The sequence below is a fragment of the Mauremys mutica genome, unplaced genomic scaffold, assembly GCF_020497125.1.
Source record: "Mauremys mutica isolate MM-2020 ecotype Southern unplaced genomic scaffold, ASM2049712v1 Super-Scaffold_100089, whole genome shotgun sequence".
Taxonomy (NCBI): Eukaryota; Metazoa; Chordata; order Testudines; family Geoemydidae; genus Mauremys; species Mauremys mutica.
Window position 1 is genome coordinate 1,016,795 of NW_025423261.1, and position 19,092 is coordinate 1,035,886.

Below are 19,092 nucleotides of genomic sequence, written 5' to 3' on the forward strand. Positions count from 1 at the left end.
TCCAAACATGTTACTTCAGTAAAAATAATTCTATTTTCAGGAGCTCCACTAAATAGGGATCCCTGAAATGAATGGACACACTCAATGTTTTCCTGTGCAAATGCATAAAAACCTAGCAAACAAGTCCCCCAGCTGAAATCAGTTCCAATCCTCTAAGTGTCTAGGTTTGTTTTCATCAATTAAACAAAGGCACATGAAGACACATTTGCAGGTCCTTGTCCTCCACGGGCTACAATGTGCAGAAGAACAAGAACCACATCCACTTGGGAGGCATGGACTAGTCTGTATTACATTTGGTAAGTAAGTTGCCATTGGGACTAAAATCTCTACTGGGGGTGGACAGGAGCCTGTTACAAAACTAAAATAACCAAGATTTACAAACTCCGTTACACATTCAATCCTCTGTGCACACGGCATCAACTGGGGCTCTAATAAATCGCAGCCTTCCTTTAACACAGATCGTTGTTCCTTGTGACTTTCAGATGCATTCGAATGGCAGCTGTTCAGAGGTCATGTGCTGCTAGTTCATGAGCAGCAGCAGAGTCTCTGTACGTTTCCCAACCATAGAGCTGGGTGTGTCTGCATCCAAGTAACTGCAGAGTCAGTGTAGTCCCAGACAGTTAATTGCACAGTCTCACTTTCTGGTCTCATTGATCATTTGGGTAGAAACAGCAACGGTTTGGTGGGTTTTGGTTTTTCCCCTTCGTTTTCTCCTAAGGAATGTGTAATCTTGAGCATGTTAGTTTAAGTTCCCTGTGGGTCAGGAAAATTCCATCTCCTTGAAATAGCTGGGGAAGTGACCTGTTTGTATAACCTAGAATAAAGGAGCTTTTGTAAAGCAGTTTCATCTTTAAATATGCTGGGATAAAAATAGTGAATAGTAAATTCCACGGCCAGACACCAGGCCAGGATCAATTGATGGGGCCAGGATCAATTAATTACAGAAGAAACAAACTCTTGGGAAGTAGCTGTAATTTGTCCCCAAACCTTTCCTTGTTCTCATATGCTATCAGGGATTCTCTTCTAGAGGGCAGAGTTAAGGTTATCTGGGCATGCACCATCACTCTGTATTCCCTGTTTTTCCATAGTTTGAATTTTACTGAACTCAATGTTCTGGAAGGTAAGAGATAGTCACAGTCAAAGTTAACCCTGTGTTAACAAAGGTTTTGTTAGTGGCAAAAAATGAGACTAATCCCTCACTGCGGTAATTCCACTGACTTCGGGGTACTCTTTCCCCATTTCTAGTTCCATAAAATAAGCAAATTAAAACAACCTTGAGACCTAAAATGCTGTGAGAAAATGGAAATTTTAGTAGCTCAAATATTTCAGTTTCTTCTGTGTCTTGTGCGTGTGTAAATGGCACAGCATGTTAATTTATAAGCACATCTGTCTTAACTTCTTTAAATATTCTGTATTGCATTGACTAGATCAAGTGGGTTGTTCAATGCCGTGAGGTTTTCATGCATTGCCTAATACATATTTTTCATATTATGTAAATGAACACAACTCATTGAACACAAAATTGTGTATTTCATGCTGTGAACTGTGTTGGTAGCTCAAATTAATAGGTTTATTTTCTCTCTCTCTTTCTCTCTCTGTGAGGCCCAACAAAATAATTTAGTGATGCTGAAAACGTTCCCTTCTCCACCAGAACTGCCTTGGAATCACCTTCCCTTTGTAGATTAATCTGCCCCTGTGTCTCTACAAGGAAAATATAGTTTCTATGAAAAAAACACAATTTTTTAATTAAAGGGACTGAGACAGAATAGGTTACTCGACATAGGTTAGGGGTTTGTTATAGAAGTGGGTGGGTGAGATTCTGTGGCCTGCCTTGTGCAGGAGGTTAGACTAGATGATCATAATGGTCCCTTCTGACCTTGAAGTCTATGAGAATAGCCACATGATGGCGACACATCAGGAATGCAAAGCTACAAATTCCTGGTTTGCACATTGATGGTGACAAGGGATTGAACTCAACTCCCCTCTTTCCACAGACACATTTGTTTTATTCTCTGAGGTCAAACATCAGTTTAAATGTTGTACTTAGTCCTCTGCCTTGTAGCTTCAACAGACGCAGACGCAAGATGAGTTACTGCAGCCTAGACCTTGTGTCCGTGTTTAGGTGGTTTTCACCTAAACGTTCAAGCAGCTCACAGTAATGTCCCGAGCTCCCCAAGTCCCACTGACAGCTGAGCTCTTCCTGCCCACTGAGCCCAGCCCAGACAGTGGGTGGGGTGTGAGTTTGTACCCGAATAATTGACAGAGCCAAGCAAGGAGCAAAGAAATGTTTGCTTCAGTCACTAGGTCTCTGTTTCTATTGCTCGTTTGCTCTCTCCCCTTCCCTGATAAGGAGCAACGGTAAGAGAAGAAGAGGTTAAAACATGTGCGAGGTGGTGGCTGGGTTTGGATGACAAATTTAAAACCATCTCAGCGCCCTCTAGTGTGACACTGACACCATCAGATTCTCACCTTTCACTCACACTTGATTAATAACAGTTTCCCTGAACTACTTTGCTATGATTATTTCAATGGCTCCTACACCGATACCTGCTGCCCCTTCTGGCTGGTTAATTGCACTATTTGGAAACTGCTCCTAAAATTACACCCTTCCTGGGAGCAAGATTCAAAACTGCCCAAGGAAACCCCATTGGGTTCCAAGTGCAGCCCAGGCAGGGTGGCAAGAGGACAGCCCAGGGGTCTCAGAGCTTCTTCTTCCTCACAGAGAGAAGGTTAAGGGGGGCTACTAGTTATGACTCCTGGGTTTTAGTCCTGGCTGTGGGAGGAAAGGGGTGTTTAGTGGATTAGAGTTGGGGGCTTAGGAATCAAAGAGGAAACATCTCCCTTTTCAGCTTCAATGCACATTGAACAAGAACATGGCTTCTCATCTCTTCGGTTTCAGAGGAGCAGCCGTGTTAGTCTGTATCCTCAAAAAGAACAGGAGTATGTGTGGCACCTTAGAGACTAACACGTTTCTTAGGTTCTGTTGCCATCATGTGGCCATTTCATTCCACTTCTTATTGTTAAAAGGTTTGGGTACTTCAATGAGGCTAATCATCTAGTGGAACAAGCTCCGCAAGGGACGTGGTTAATTCCCCATCACTGCCCTGTGTAAATCAAGACCGCAGCTCTTGCTGCAAGACACCTGGTGTGTGGGTGTCCCTGTTCCCCCTTCAGAACCTCTGGTACATGGTGCTTCCCTCCTCCCAGTTCAAGATCCCCATCATGTGGGTGCTCCCATCCAGGATCTCTGGTGAGTGTCTCTGTCCCCCACCCCATGAACTAGCTCCCGTGTGTGGTTTCTCCTGCCTGCCCCCATCCGGGATCTGTGGGTGTCGCTGTTCCCCTTTTCAAGATCTGTGTTGCTTGGGTGCGTCCCTCCCCACAAGTCAGAATCCCCAGCGTGTGGGTGCTCCCATCCCCCCTGCAGGCTCTGTGGAGGGTGTCTGTATAAAAAGAAACCATGTCTCACTGTCTTGACCAGGCTATGCTGCAGGGGCTATTCACAGGCGCGATCCCACTACTGATCAGCACGGGAGTTTTAACCTGCTCTGTTTCCAACCTGGGCTGGTTCACCCCTTCTTAGGCAACCTGGGGACCCCAAGCTTCCCCGGGATCACCATATTGATGCTGAACTTAGTGCGGACACCCGATCGGCACAGCACCCTGCAGCCCAAAACTCCTGAGCTCAAGCGATCCGCCAGCCTCAGCCTCCCCAGACGCTGGGATCACAGGCACCAGCCACGGGGCCCGGCTGGTAACAGGGTCTCCCGCTTCCAACTTCAAGCTCAGCCTGGGAGCTCTGCACTCTGAGCAGGTGTCAGTGGAGCCTGGAACTGAGCTGATGCGCTGAGGGTTATTTGCACTGTGCGCTTCACATGGAGGTGAAAACACGGGGCACAGATCTTTGAGCACAACCCTCATCCTGAGGAATGGGGGGGGGCTGCATAAAGAGAGACCGGCTCTCCCTGGCGGGGCTGCAGCGGCTCTTCACAGGGGCAGTCCCACTGTCTATTGGTACCAGAGTTTTGAAAGCCTCCTTTCCTGGGCTGACCTGGCTCCCCTCTCCCTAGGGGGAACTGGTGGCCCCAAACTTCCCAGAAACCTTCATAGCGAGGCCAACCTGAGCTCAGGCACCTGCTCAGCGCCCCGGGGTGCAGCCCTGAACTCCGGCAATCAGCTACGCTCAGCTGCCCACCCAACAAGCTTTACATGCAGGAGCCTTCATGCCCCGTGTGTTCAGGTCCCTCCCAGCGCCAGCTTCAAACTCCGCTGCTCAGTTCTAAGCTTTGGCCACACGGGGGCAGCCTGGAGCTCAGCCAACACCTCCCGTTGCTGGTTGCGTTTCCCGCTCCTCGTAGCAGGTTCCCACCGCACAGGCAGATCTCTGAACCGGAGCCGAACCGTTCCCCAAATCCAGCACTTTAGCGGCAGCTTTGCCAGGGAAGCGCTGACATCCCCAAGTAAAGTAAGAGCCAGAGCACTGTGTCCAGGATCTTCTATCGGGCCCCTCACCATGGTGTCTGTCAGGTGCAAGGAGAAACCAAGGAAATGTTTTCATGGCGTTTAAGGGCAGAAGGGGCCATTAGCTCAGCTAGTCTGACCCCCGAATAACACAGAATTACAACATGACACACATTGATCCCACAGACCTTAGACAGATCAAAGCGTCTCAGCCCTCAGGAAGGAGGCTAAACTGGGTACCAGAGGCAGCGAACAAGGAGCCCCCAAGGCAATGGCAGGGAGCTGACGAGGTGAAATATGCCCAGATGATCCCAGCAGGCGACCCACCCCCATGCTGCAGAGGTGGGAGTCCCTGTTCCTCCTGCCCTTAAGAATCTCTGGTGGTAAGTGGGTCCCCCCAGTTCCCCAGATCAGAATCCTCCATGTGGTTTCCCTGGCTTCACCTCCAGATAAGAACATTATGTGGAGGGGGTGAGAGGAAGGTTGTCAGGCAGATCTGTAAAGGGGGACTGTGTCTCCCTGTCTGGCCCAGGCTCCTGGGAGGAAGTGATCTCAGTGTGTCTGGCTGTCTCCATTCCTCCCACCCATAAGAATCCCTGGTGTGTGGGTGCACCCTAGACCATTAAGGATCTCTGGTGGGTGGGTGTCTCTCTCCCCCTAGTCAGGATCTCTGGGGCGTGGCTGTATAAAAAGAGACTTTGACTCACCCAGGCTGGGCTGCCATCACGGAACAGACCAGGTCCTTCTGTGGAGGGTTTGTGTTCCTCCAAGGACGTGATCTCAGTGTGTGTGGGAGTCCCTGTCTCTTCAACCCTTAACAATCCCTGGTGCATGTGTGCACTGGGCCCCATTACAATCCCCTCTGTCTTACCCTCCATGAGGGATTTGGTGGATGTGGAGGTTCTCCATGCTACTGGGGGTGTCTGGTGCCCCTGTCCCTCCTGGTTAATAGTGGAGTGTGTGGGTGTCCCCCCGCCCATTAAGGATCCGTGTTGTGCGGATGCCCCCGCTCTTCTCATTAAGAATGGTGCAACGGAGCATATGGGTGTGTCCCCCACCCCATGAACTAGCTCCCGTGTGTGGTTCCCCTGCCCCCATCCAGGCTGTTTGGTGTGTGGGTGTCGCTGTTCCTCTTTTCAAGATCTGTGTTGCTTGGGCACTTCCCTCCCCCGAAGTCAGATTCCCCAGCATGTGGGTGCACCCATCCCCCCATCCAGGCTCTGTGGGGTAGGGGTGTCTAAAAAGAGACTGTGTCTCACTGTCTTGCCCAGGCTACACTGCAGGGGCTATTCACAGGTGTGATCCCACTACTGATCAGCACAGGAGTTTTGACCTGCTCTGGGCCAGTTCACCCCTCCTTAGGCAACCTGGAGACCCCAAGCTTCCCTGGGATCACCATATTGATGCTGAACTTAGTGCAGACACCTAATCGGCACAGCCCCCTGCAGCCCAGAACTCCTGAGCTCAAGCAATCTGCCAGCCTCAGCCTCCCCAGGCATTAGGATCACAGGCACCAGCCACAGAGCCCAGCTTGCTTTTCAGCTTGGCAACTGGAGCTTTAAACTCTGCTTGTGAGCTCTGTGCCTTGGCCAGACGGGGACAGCCTGGAACTGGGAAATGCTCCTGCTCCTCCCGCCCCCGTCTCATGTCGAGCTGCAGGCGCCGCTGTCGTCCCAGGTAAGATCCCAGATGTTTCGGTGCCCCCTTTCCCCGCCCAGGTGTCCGGGTACCTCTGCCCCCCATACAGAATCCTGGATGTGTGGGGGTGTCCATCCCTCTGCAGAGGATCCTGGAGTGTGGATGCCCTTGTCCCCCCCTACAAGATCCTGGGTGTGTGGGTGTCACTCTCCCCCCCAGCAGATCTCTGGTGGGTGGGTCCCCAGGGTGTGAGCGCTCCCAGCCCCCGATACAGGCTGGGGGGGGGGTATAACTGGCTCTCCCTGTCCTGCCCAGGCGCTGCTACAGCAGCTGTTCACAGGGGCAGCAACCCCACTGTCACCCTGCAGCTTTAACCTGCTCCAGGGGTGTCCTGCTTCACCCTCCTGTGGGAGCCCGGGGACCCCGAACTGCCCAGAATCACCTGATTGATGCCGAGGTTAGCGCAGACACCGGCTCAGCATGGCAGGGAGCTGCCCTGAGCCCTGACAATCAGCTTCCCTCCGCCTCCTGCTGCACAGCGAGGATCCCACGCGGGAGGCTTTATGCCCAGTTTGTTCAGGAGCGTCCCAGGCTCCAGCTGTAAACTCTGCTGGTCAGTTCTGATCTTTGGCCACAGGGGGGTGGCACTAACGGTCCCATCTAAACGCTGTTTGCGTTCGGCCCTTCGGATCGCAGATTGTAACCTGCGGGCAGATCTCTGAGTGCCGCCAAATCCCTCCCCAAACTGAACATTGAAGCAGCAGCTCCCATTGGAAAGATCAGGATTTTTGCCTTTAAAAACAAGGAAAATGTCTCCAGCGAGAGACTGAAGAAGCTCAATTGATTTCATTGACTGGAGGTTAAGAGGCGATTTAATCACTGGTTTAAATACGTTTTACAAATTCCCAGAGGGGGGGATATGTGATTTGAAGGGTTCTTTAATTCACCAGACAAAGACTGAACAAGACCCCATTGGCTTGCAGTCGATGTCAGAAAATCCCAACTGGAAATGACCATTTTTTAACCGTGTGGCTAATTATCTAGTGGAACAAGCTCCGCAAGGGAGGTGGTAAATTCCCCATCACTTGCAGTTTGTAAATCAAGACTGCAGCTCTTGCTGCAAGACACCTGGTGTGGGGGTGTCCCTGTTCCACGTTTCGGGATCCCTGGTACATGGTGCCTCCCTCCACCAGTTCAGGATCCCCACAATGGGTGCTCCCATCCCCCCATCCAGTCTCTGCGGGGGGGGGGGGTGTCTAAAAAGAGACCGTGTCTCACTGTCTTGCCCAGGCTACGCTGCAGGGACTACTCACAGGCGCGATCCCACTACTGATCGACACGGGAGTTTTGACCTGCTCCGTTTCCGACCTGGGCCGGTTCACCCCTCCTTAGGTAACCTGGGGACCCCAAGCTTCCCTGGGATCACCATATTGATGCTGAACTTAGTGCGGACACCCGATCGGCACAACCCCCTGTGGCTGGGAGCTCTGGGATTGAAAGCAGCAACAGCAAACCCCTGTGTAGCTCGCAGGAATGGACATAAACACACCCTGGTATCTGAGGAGATGTTTAGCTTTGCCCTTGGTCAACTAAAGGCTAAAGGGAAAGGAGGTGGCACCAGATATAAATAGTGAAACACGACACATCATAGTTATGCCCATGGTGGCTGCAAAATCTTTTCATGTACTTCTTCTTATCAGCAGTGTATTGTTTTCTCTGGAGCCTAGGCCTTGACCAAGAAATTTGTACCTTGATAAAATAATCGACTGCCCCTGGTGAAGGCAATGGACTTGACACCCACTGGGGTGTCCCTACACAGGTACAAGTACTAACAACAGTGGCTGCGTTTTAGCCATAGATTTTAATCAGGGCAATAAATTGATACAAACCCCTGTTAAATCATTTCTCAGCCCGAGTCCTTCACCCACATTCCATAGAGCACTGGGCCACCATGTGGACGTTTCATTTCCGACCTCAGTTTCACACAGAGACACAATTTCCTTTGCACAGATCCATGAACAGCAAAACCTCCCTGTGTCTCTGGTCTGAGCCAGGACATTTGATTCCAGTGAACCCTTCTCTCCTGCAATGCGATGGTCAGACAGAGGGGACGTGGCACCTGCATCCCTGGCAGGGAGATATTGGCTCGGCTCTTTCTTTCTGCTGCTGTTGTTAGTCCATGAAATATCAAGGGTGGAATGCAAGGCTGAGCTCACACACCAGCCCTCAGTGCCCCAGAGAAATCCTGCTGCCTGCTATTGGAACGATGTGCTGGAGATTTGACTAGGAAAGGGACTGTCTGAATTGTCAGAGTGGGGAATGAACAACAATCTACAGCAATGTCGTTCACACAAACACACTCCCATCCTGCTCCAGCTGGAAGGGAAATGGGCAGGAATTCTCGCTGTTCAGCCAAGGACACACTTACACTAATGCAGCCATGAGTGTGCTGGGGAAGCTGGTCTGAGCAAACAATTTGAAGTGACAATTCAGTGAGAACAGAATCATCATGTAATGAGACTGGCACATATCAAGTAGTTGTGGCCAAGTGGTTAAGGCGATGGACTAGAAATCCATTGGAGTCTCCCTGTGCAGGTTCAAATCCTGCTAACTACACAAGCATCGCACTGTTGTTGTTATTATTGTAGCCTTAGTACCTGAGCGTCCACAGTGCAAACTGGAGCCAGATCTAGTTTCACTCTGTCTACACTTAAAACGCTGCTGTGGCACTGCTATAGCACTTTGGAGTAAACAGTGACTGTAATAGCTACATGGACAGAACAATTCTTCCTTTTCTTTAGCACTATCTAACCAGGGCTTAGGTCACCTTAACTCTATGGGTTTGGGGGGGTGTCACACCCTGAGAGACGTCGCTCTGCCAGTTCAGTGCCCAGCATACACCAGCGCTTAGATCCCTCTTGGTATTTCAATGCGGGCACTGACCTGTGTGGAAGCCAGTAAATAATTAACAAGGTTTTGAAGAGATCTTAATGAATGTTAGTTAGCATGAGTTAGGTTAACTGTGACCCTGGTGACGTGAGGAAGCAAGATAATGTAAGACAGAGTGAATTGTGTGAAAGTTATTACGACCTTGCAATATGCAGTCTTGCAGTCTTGTTTTTCTAGTGAGATAGCAGAAAAGCTTATGTATAAACAAAATGTATTTGTTGCTTTTTACTGTCTGTATTATTGCTAGAAATTGTCTGAAACAACGGTATAAAGGCTTGATGTAATTGTTTACCAGTTGAGAGACCTGTCCAGGACCCTGTGTCCTATGGCACTCTCTCCCTCCATTGTAATTACTGGAGAAATAATAAAGTATTTAATTTTGCTGCACCCAAACAAAAAGCGAGAACTGAGTTTTCTTCGACAATTTGGGGGCTCGTCCGGGATGGCAACGCCCACGGACCCACAGACAACTACTACGGATCATTCCCCTTCGAACCCCATGGCGCCACATGAGAGGTATGAGACCTTTTGAAATCTCTATTGGGGTATCGGAGGAGGACTGTCCCTGAGGACGTCTGTCTCTCTGTTGGGCTCACGCCATCTGAACTTATTGACTGTGCAGCAGGATCAGATGCAAAGTGGTATTGGGGAGAGGCCCCAATAAGGTTAGTTTATAGCAGTACTGGGAACTGCTGAGTTGGCCAAGGAAATGCATAAGGTAATGCATAAGGTAATGCATAGGTAAATGCATTAGAATGCACCGGTGCTGAGGGGTTTTTACCGCCTCAAGAGGGGTTGTCATACCGCCTCATGGTATTGGTCCGGACCAGGTAAAGATGCATCATGGTTTTTAAAAAAAAAAAGATAAAAAGGTTGAAAAAAGGTTAAAAAGAAAAAGAAAAAGGAAGAAAAGGAGGCCTTGGTGTGTGTGTGTGTACACCAGTGTGAGTGGCTGTTACCGGGCTAGCCCGGTAACTAGTGGATCTTTAGGAGATCCGACCCACGGTGGGCTGACTCAGCCTGGCATAGTCCGGCGAGGAAGCTGCCTAGGTCTAGGAGTGTGTGAACCCATCTTCCCTCCCCTTTCCTTGTGAGTCTCTCCTGTGTGAGTGGAAAATGGGTAAGGGACTGTCTAAATATTCCACCTCACCCCCTAAGGGTGCCCCAGCATATTACATGTACGTACATTATGGTCCTAAAACCTGCAGGTATTTAAATGATTGGAATCTGTACACGCGTGAAAATTCATTTAAACAATGCCCATTAGAAGGTACCTTCAATCTAGATAAGATCATATATCTCAGTGGAGCTTTAATCACAAAGCAAAACCTCTGTCACAGTGAGCAATTTGTCTAGGAACGGGTTAATTTGAAATTCGGCTTAGCCCTGAGATAAAGGAGAAGTTGTTTTGTGTTCAAGGTCATGAATTAGTACGGACTATGCTAAGTGCAAAGAAAACTGCTTTCAGCCCCAGCTGCTTGTGGAAAATAGAGGCACTACAAGTTACAGAATTGGAATTATATTTGCAAAGCTTAACTTCCCAGTGAGATATGTGTGAGTATTAAAGTGGTTTAAGGCTTGGGGCATTCATATTTTTCCTGAGTGATGTGGGAGTGTTCCCAATACTCTCCATTGTTGTTTTATTATTTTTAATGAAGCTTTAAAATTTGGATATATGGTGTGATTTCTCTATCTACCCCCCCCCCCCCCAGTCCTGCAATGTCAGTTTGATCACCTGACATAAGGGATAATTGGTAACAGAAATTTGTCACAGTTTGGTGAGCAATAGAGAATTGGGAAGCCCTGTAGAATTTACACCATCTATCTGTTTTACCCTTGTTATTTTATGTTTGCTTTGTTTGGTATTGTTTAGTATTATATGATAAGGATTGTATGGTTAAAGGTGAGCTCTAATAGAATAAGGAAACACTATTTGGTTTTGGTGCACTATTTAGCTTTGGCTCTGTTTTGTTTAACTGGTTACTGATGTTTTTCTGCTCTGTTCATTTGGGCGTTAGGTCTGTGAGCGGAACTGAACTTCTCGTTCGTAATTCCTCAGGGTGGAAGCCATGTGTGCGATGAAGCTCTGAGGTTGTCCTGAGATTTTTACAGTCCCGCCCCCCCTGTAGCGGACAATGTAATAGAAGTAGAAAAATTTGGCTTAGACTGTAATTTTCTTTGCTCTCTGTGTAATTTTCTTTTCTGTTTAAGTGTCAGCAGACAAATGGGTGGGTCTCTGGGTAGACCCCAAAGGGGTTTGGATTATGTGTTAAGTGAATGGCCATGTATTTTTGCCCAGGTGGCAAGCCTTACTAGGAAGGACTCAGGTAGTCTTGTGAGTAGAAATGTTTTGGGGACAAGACCAGAAGGGTGGGGGCTAGTTGAGTAGCCCACCCTCCTAGTTAAGAACTGGTTGTGGAACAAGCTAGTGTCCATGGACGGGACGATTCAGTGAGGAAAAAAGGATCGGGCCCAAGCGGGAGGGCAACAGACAGAGTGATTGGAAAACAGGTTGGAAACTTTTGAGGGTGTAGTGGAAAGAAGGAGTAAGTGAATATAAGCATGAGGATTTCAAATACTCAGAAGGATATTTGGAATGGTGATTTGCATTGGTAAAGTGGCTGTTGGAAGGAAAAAAGCAATTGATTTTTAAGGGAAAATGAAAAATTGACTCTGTGTTTGCTGGGGGGAACAGCAGTTGAACTTTGTGAAGATGCTAAAGAGAACAGTTTTTTGGTGTCTTTGACATGTTTGTGAATGAATTCAGGCAAAGAAATTATTAGATTGCACTCATTTGGCTATGAACAATTTTGTTAAATCAGTTGAAGAATGTATACAGTGCTATGTAATGAAATTTTATTAGGCCCTACAGGCACTATACGTGGGGATGGTATTCTTTCAGTGTTTAAAAGCAGGAGTTAACAGTAAAAAAAAAAAAAAAACAAGCCGGAAAGCATCTGTGTTAATGCAAATTAACTAACTGATAAGGTAGAGGCCGCTGAACCAGGGCTGTCTAAGAAGCACATACGAGAAAATATGGGGTAATTCCTCTGTTTTGCCTAGAATCAACAAGAGTATTTGTATATTGTAAGTATTTAACTGCCCCGAAGGGGTGGACCTCTGTTTTTGTCTTTCAGATAATCAAAGAACATTAATGCCAGCTGCACAGCATTCAACGTACTATGATTTACTGGCAGTCACAATTATGTTGTGTGTTCTATGTTCTGTTTTGTGGTGTTTTGTCTCGTGGAAAAAAAATTGTTGTGTTTAATATTTTCATGAGATGGTCTGATTTGACATCAAGCGAAAATGTTGCATTGCAATGCAGATACTTGTTTTGTTCAATTTAGAATACAAAGTGTTTGGTTACATCAGAAAATGTGATATACTAAAGTCTAATACATTTTCTTAAGTAAGAGAAAGAAACTACATTGGCCAAATCTTTTAATTGAGAATTGTTGTTAAAATTTGCATACTGACAGTCTTTGGAAGCAAGGACATGAAAAGTTAACCCACTCCCCATATTGTACAAGGGATCCTTCTGGCTACCTCAGACTTTTAGCCAGAGGGCTAGTGATGGTGGATAGCTATTGGACTAGAAGTTATATTAAGTGAACTTCTCAAAGTGGGTGTGCTTGTCCTGGCTTGTTCTTCCAAAGTTCTGTAATAAGGTTATTTTAGTGAAAGGGTATATGTGGCATACATTGAATGATAATACTTCTGTACTGTATAACAGTACTGTTTATGTGTTCATGGTATGAAAAAGGTGTATAATTGAAGAGTAAAAGTTTCCTTTGTAGGTTACATGGAAAAAACAACCAGAGAATGGCTAACATGCGCTGGCCCCAGTCAAGGACACCGCTTGGCTGCTTACCAAGGGAAGGGGGGGGGGAATGGTTACTGCAGTTACATGAGATTGGTGTGCAGCGGCCAGCCCACTCTCCTCCTTGGGACCTTTTGTAAATATTCAGATTGATTTTATTCAAATGTCTAAATGTTGTGGTTATGAACTTCTTGCATCTGAAGAAGTGGGTATTCACCCACGAAAGCTCATGCTGCAAAACGTCTGTTAGTCTATAAGGTGCCACAGGATTCTTTGTTGCTTTTACAGATCCAGACTAACACGGCTACCCCTCTGATACTAAATATTGTCAGGCACTAATGAAATGTGTTAAGTCTTTTTATACACAGGTGATGGAAGCACTACCAAAGGATCCTGTGCAACCTTGCCACTCGTTGGAACCAGGAGCCTGGGTCTACATAAAGATCCATCAGCGAAAGACTGCCTTGGCTCCATGCTGGAAAGGCCCTTTCCAAGTCCTGCTGACTACCGACACCGCTGTGAAGTGCCACAGACTGACTGCTTGGACCCAGGATTCTCACTGCAAAAAGACCCCTCCACATCAGGAGAATTTTCCTATTGATGATTAGCCTATTCTTTCTTCTAGTTCTACTGTGCTTCTGGACAGCAGGGAAAAAGCTCCCTTGTCCACTGACAGACCAACTGTGCCTTTAGACTTTTCTAGAAAAAGCAAAGCCATTACAGGGTGATATGTGCTGGAAACCTCTCCCCTGTAGGATGCTAAACCTTGATTGTTTTGGGAAAGAAGAAGAAACACTCATTCCACTGACATTGCCAAAGTCCAGGAATTCCTGACTGAAAAGGACACTGAGAACTGACCCTGGTGAAGAAACAAAGAATTACATACTGGCAGGAAGAAATTTGTGGGACCCATGCTTGGGACTGTGGTATTAATTGGATTTTGGGGTTTATTCTACAGGCTGCGCCCTGTGTTCTGGATAAATCCTTCAGTATGTATTGCCCTCCCTAATTGGATTTTACCTGACATTGCCCTTATCCAGTTTTCTACATACCCAGATTGCTCACAAGGGGCTGCCATTAGATTAGCACAACAAAAGGCCTGGGTTATTTCCTCTGGACAAAAAGGGAATTGACCAGATCCCTGTGGGCTAGAGCCAATAGTGTAGTAGCCATTTGGACTATTCTTAAAAGCCAGGAACATGATAAGAAATTGGGCCAACTAGAAAAGGCTACTAGCCTTGTTCTTGAAACTCAGCTATCTTCAGTACAGGCTGGAGTTGGTGAGTTACATGTCATTTCCACCCTTAGTTCTATGACCCAGAAGTTACTGACAGAGATGGTATTGCATATCACTGAGGCTGGGAAGGTATTGCAGTGGGATCTAGACCTGACTTGGCCCACTGCCCTTCCAGACACGTCAGGAGTACCATCTGATCTGTGGTCATGAAGACATACTTGGACACTTTCTGGATGGATGTGTGGACATTCACAGTGCTCCTTCCAAGCATATGGACCGGTTAGGGTGGGTGTGGGCTCCCACATACCGAATCCTGCTGGGTCCATGGGGAGGCTGCCTGTGGGACTGTAATTGTTTACTGAGACATCTGGGGAAATTAGACCACCTGGTATCTCCAACTGATTTCTAGACAGTACCCCTAGAATGACACCTGACATTTTGGATAAGAATAGAGAGTCAATGGACATTTTGGCCGTTAGAACCACCACAGCTCAGTGTATCTATGAACTGAAGCTAGGGGAAATTGTCACTGTTTATGACAATTTTTGTTGAGAGGGTGGAGGTCAAGGAACTACCCTGACGGGACACCCACTTTTTCAAGCTAATGATAGCTGTGTGTGCGTTAATGCCACCACTTTACAAGATATACATATTGATTTTACCACTGCTGCAGGCAATCCTATCATTTCCTGGCCTGCAGATAGAATGTTGCCAGTAGCTTTTAGATTTCAGGTATATTTTTCCTTGAACTAGAGTAGTGCCTGATTGGTTTCAAAATTTGCTTTCATTGTTACCAAAGGTTCAAAGAATCTCTGAATTGCAAGGGCAAATTCCCATGCTTTAGAATATATATCAAGCTGGAAGGAATGCCTTTCATACAGCTTATAGAGTGTTTACTTTATGTACTAGGTATGATGTTTTGTGCTTTGTGTTCGCAATTGTACAACAGCCCCATTATATTATTTCTATGGGATTGTTATTGTTTGTAGTGTTGTTAGTTAATTTAGGCTTATATTATTGTTGTTGTTGTTGTAAATAACGTAAGAATAGCAATACCTTTCATGTTCATGCTAATCATGCATTGTCATTATGTCCCATGATGGTTGACATGTTTGCTGTAGAATCTGAAGTCCATGGTTTCATGTGAATTGAGATTTGAAATTGTTTGTTGTACTAGAAGTACAAAAGGGGGGAGTGTGGAAGCCAGTAAATAATTAACAAGGTTTTGAAGAGATCTTAATGAATGTTAGTTAGCATGAGTTAGGTTAACTGTGACCCTGGTGACATGAGGAAGCAAGATAATGTAAGACAGAGTGAATTGTGTGAAAGTTATTACGACCTTGCAATATGCAGTCTTGCAGTCTTGTTTTTCTAGTGAGATAGCAGAAAAGCTTATGTATAAACAAAATGTATTTGTTGCTTTTTACTGTCTGTATTATTGCTAGAAATTGTCTGAAACAACGGTATAAAGGCTTGATGTAATTGTTTACCAGTTGAGAGACCTGTCCAGGACCCTGTGTCCTATGGCACTCTCTCCCTCCATTGTAATTACTGGAGAAATAATAAAGTATTTAATTTTGCTGCACCCAAACAAAAAGCGAGAACTGAGTTTTCTTCGACACCTGTGAGAGGAAAACATCAGCTCACAAACACACAGACTGAATTCCCCACATTTAATCTTGCTGCACTTTCCAGAAAGTCACAAAATTCAATTCATTCTTGCTAGGACAGAGAAAAAATAAGTGACACCAAGTTTTTGGCTTGGTTACATAAAATTAAGTGTTTAATCAATATAGTAAAAAATCTGTCCTGATTCCTCTAACTAACACCACAGCGTGAAATAGGAACAGAGACAAATATTGTCAGTGACGACTAATTTCGCAAATGATCTTCCCATTATTAATTTCCATGCTGCCCCCATTGGAGGTCTGGGCATCTCCAGTATCATTGCTCTGCATTCACCTTCCCCTTAGAATTGTTCTCGGACATTCGCCTTCCTCTGCAGCGTGGGGTTCAGGTCACTTGCTGGAGGATTCCCTGCACCTTGAAGACTTTAAGCCACGATTTGAGGACTTCAGTAACTCAGACATAGGTTAGGGGGTTGTTACAGGAGTGGGTGGGTGAGATTCTGTGGCCTGCGTTGTGCAGGTTAGACTAGATGATCATAATGGTCCCTTCTGACCTTAAGTCTATGAATCTATTAATCTTTTTCCAAATTTGGAAAATTGTGCAGTTCAGAATGTGAATAGTGACCTCGTCTCCTTCCTGCACCTGCTCTACATTGCTCCATAGCAGCTTCGCCACCTGCAGAGTCACCCCAGCACGGCAGTGCAGCCACCCAGGGTTCAGCAGGGGCCCCTGGCAAGGACAGTGGGTGCAGCTAACAGCCCAGTGTGCCTGGCCGTGAGGCAGCTGTAAAAAAGCAACATCCCCTCACACAAGTACAGAGACTGAATTCCCCAACTTTAACATCATGGCCCCCTGTAGAAAGCCAAACGTGTCAGTTGTATTTTCACAGGGAGATGCAAAAATCAAGTGACACCAATTTTTAAGTTGAGTAAATAAAGTTGAGGAGATAGTTATTAACCTCACAAAACTATACTAAAGATCCCTCAACATAACACCTGAAGGTGAAATATGAACAGAGACAAACCTTGTCACTAAAGGCTCATTTCCCAAACGATCCTCAAAATGTTACTAATTCCCGCCCCTCCTCCACAGGAGCTCTGTGCATTGTAACTGTTCTGCAGGCAGCTTCCCATTCAATGCTGTTGTGGGACATTCCCAGGCCTGGAAATGTACCAACGACAGAATTTGAAGAGCAAACCTGGCTCCCTGCACCAGGCGGGATTTGAGTGTTTTGTCCCTGTCACTTAGTCTTTGTCAATAGTACAGACGCCAGGGCAGGACTCCAGGCTGTGCTTGAGGGATCCTAGCACAGGGGCAAGAAAGGATTGTAGATTCTCAACTGTGCTCTAGAGAGGAGGTAATAAGTGAAGGGGGCATTTTTGACTCTGCCCCTTTTCAGTGTCCCCAGGGCTGGAATTCTACATTTCACAGGGCCAAATGAGGGGGTGATGTCACTTGGTTAATGACAACCAGTGCTCTAGGTGATGCTTAAACTCATAATCTCAGCATAGCTCCTCTCAGCACTGCTCTATAAGTACTGTGTGCTAACCAATTGCACCACTGGAGCACCTATTCATAAGGCTTTTCTGAGACCCCTAGGTTGATAAAGGCAAGGAGTGACCCCAAAACATTCTCAGTGGGGTTGAGAGCAGATAGCGACAAGTGGTGTATTCGGTGGGGTGGTTTCATCTTAAGGGTTCCAGGCCCCTTTTGTTCTTCCCTGTGTAATAACAGAGCTGATTAAGACTCAATGGAGAGTCTTGCTGCAGACCGACAGATCTGAAATCACTGATAACCAGCTCTAAGCATTAGTCCTGCTTTGGGACAGTGAAGTGCAGGGCCCCAGGGGTGCTTGAACAGGGGGGAACAACACCCTAGGACTTTAAAAAATGGGAGGGCTCTGCCTTGCCACTTTGTAATGGCGAGTGAGGGTGGGGAGGGGATGGAGAGCAGTGAGCGGGAGGAGGGGTCTTGAGGGATGAGGCAGCGCAGGAGCGGGGCCTTGGGGAGAAGGGGGGGCAGGGGCGTGGCCTCGAGTAGAAGGGGTGGGGCTACTGTTCAGGCTCGGGTGGCCACTAATTTTAGGCAGGGCTGCCCGGGGGGGGGGCAAATGGGGCAATTTGCCCCAACCCCCGGGCCCCACAGGGGCCCCGCGAGCCCTGGCCAAGAATCCCTTCCCTGGCTAGAGGCGCCTTTTTAATTTGTATTCATCCGGCAGCAGTCCGGGTCTTCGGTGGCAGTTCAGTGGCGGGTCCTTCAGTGCTGCCGAAGACGCGGAGCGAGTGAAGGACCCGCTGCCACTGAAGACTTGGATGCCGCCCAGTGAGTACAAGCGCCGCAGCGGGTGGCGCCTTTTTTATGTCCGCTCCCCCGCTTTGCCCCAGGCCCCCGAATCCTCTGGGCGGCCCTGCTTTTAGGGAGCCTGTTCCGCTCCTGGTGGGACCACAAGACGTCCCAGAGCAGAGAGGTTGGCCAGCTGAGCGGTGACAGGGGGGAACGGCAAGTGGCCGGCAATGTGGCCAGACAGCGAAGGGAGAAAGGGGCTTTCCCCCCGGGAGGTGAGAGGTGAATTCTGGGTTTTCACTGACCCAGGACAGCAGCTGTGGGTGAGGTGCAGTGAAGGGAGGGGCACATCCACAGAGCTTCTGGTGTCTGGATTTAGGAGCCCGAGGCAAAAGGCCACTGCCCAGCACACTGTGGGGTGGGTGTTTTGCTCATAGTGTTGTGTTATGAATCCTGATTGTGGTGTTTTCCCAAGTTAATACAAGGTGATTTTCCTCCTTTTTCTTAAAGTTTCTTTTCTACACTCAGTGGTTGTGAGTGGGGAAAGTATCGCCTCTTAGAGGCACCCAGTGGCCAGGGTTAGTTTCCCCAGGTTATTGGGTGGGGGCTTAAGCAGACTGTGTGTTGTGTTGTTGAAGAGGAGCCCCAAGCACCCAAACAGGGAATTGTAACTTCAACCTTCAGAGTAAGAGCCAGAGGTGCTGCCAGCTGAGCTAGCCAGGCCGCCTAAACATATTAACCCCTTTCACCGCAAGAGCAAACACACCGGGTACTTCTGTGCTTCTCAGCAGCTGGGAAAAAGCCTCTTGGGGGAAATATCTCCTGCCCCACCGCCAAAAGGAGCCCCTTGAGTGGGAACGGTCAGAGGCCCCACTCAGGGGCTGGCCCTGCTTTCCTACCGCCTTGTGATGCTGGCCGCAGAACGAATGCTGGTCTGTGAGTGGCCTTCAGCGGGGGTTTGGCATGCCAGGGAGCCATATCTGCCTTCTCTCAATGGGTCAATTGTACAGCTGATGTTCCTTAATGACCCATCAAACAGGCTAGACAGAACTGACACCAACTTGTCTGGGGT

The 19,092-nt window shown here is 47.5% G+C and overlaps 1 non-coding gene across 1 annotated transcript; it reads left to right on the top strand.

Annotated features, from left to right (window-relative positions):
• Nucleotides 1-8,633: 8,633 nt before the first annotated feature.
• On the top strand, nt 8,634-8,715 carry TRNAS-AGA. Its single transcript has one exon. It is a non-coding gene; the product is annotated as a tRNA-Ser (tRNA).
• Nucleotides 8,716-19,092: the final 10,377 nt, after the last annotated feature.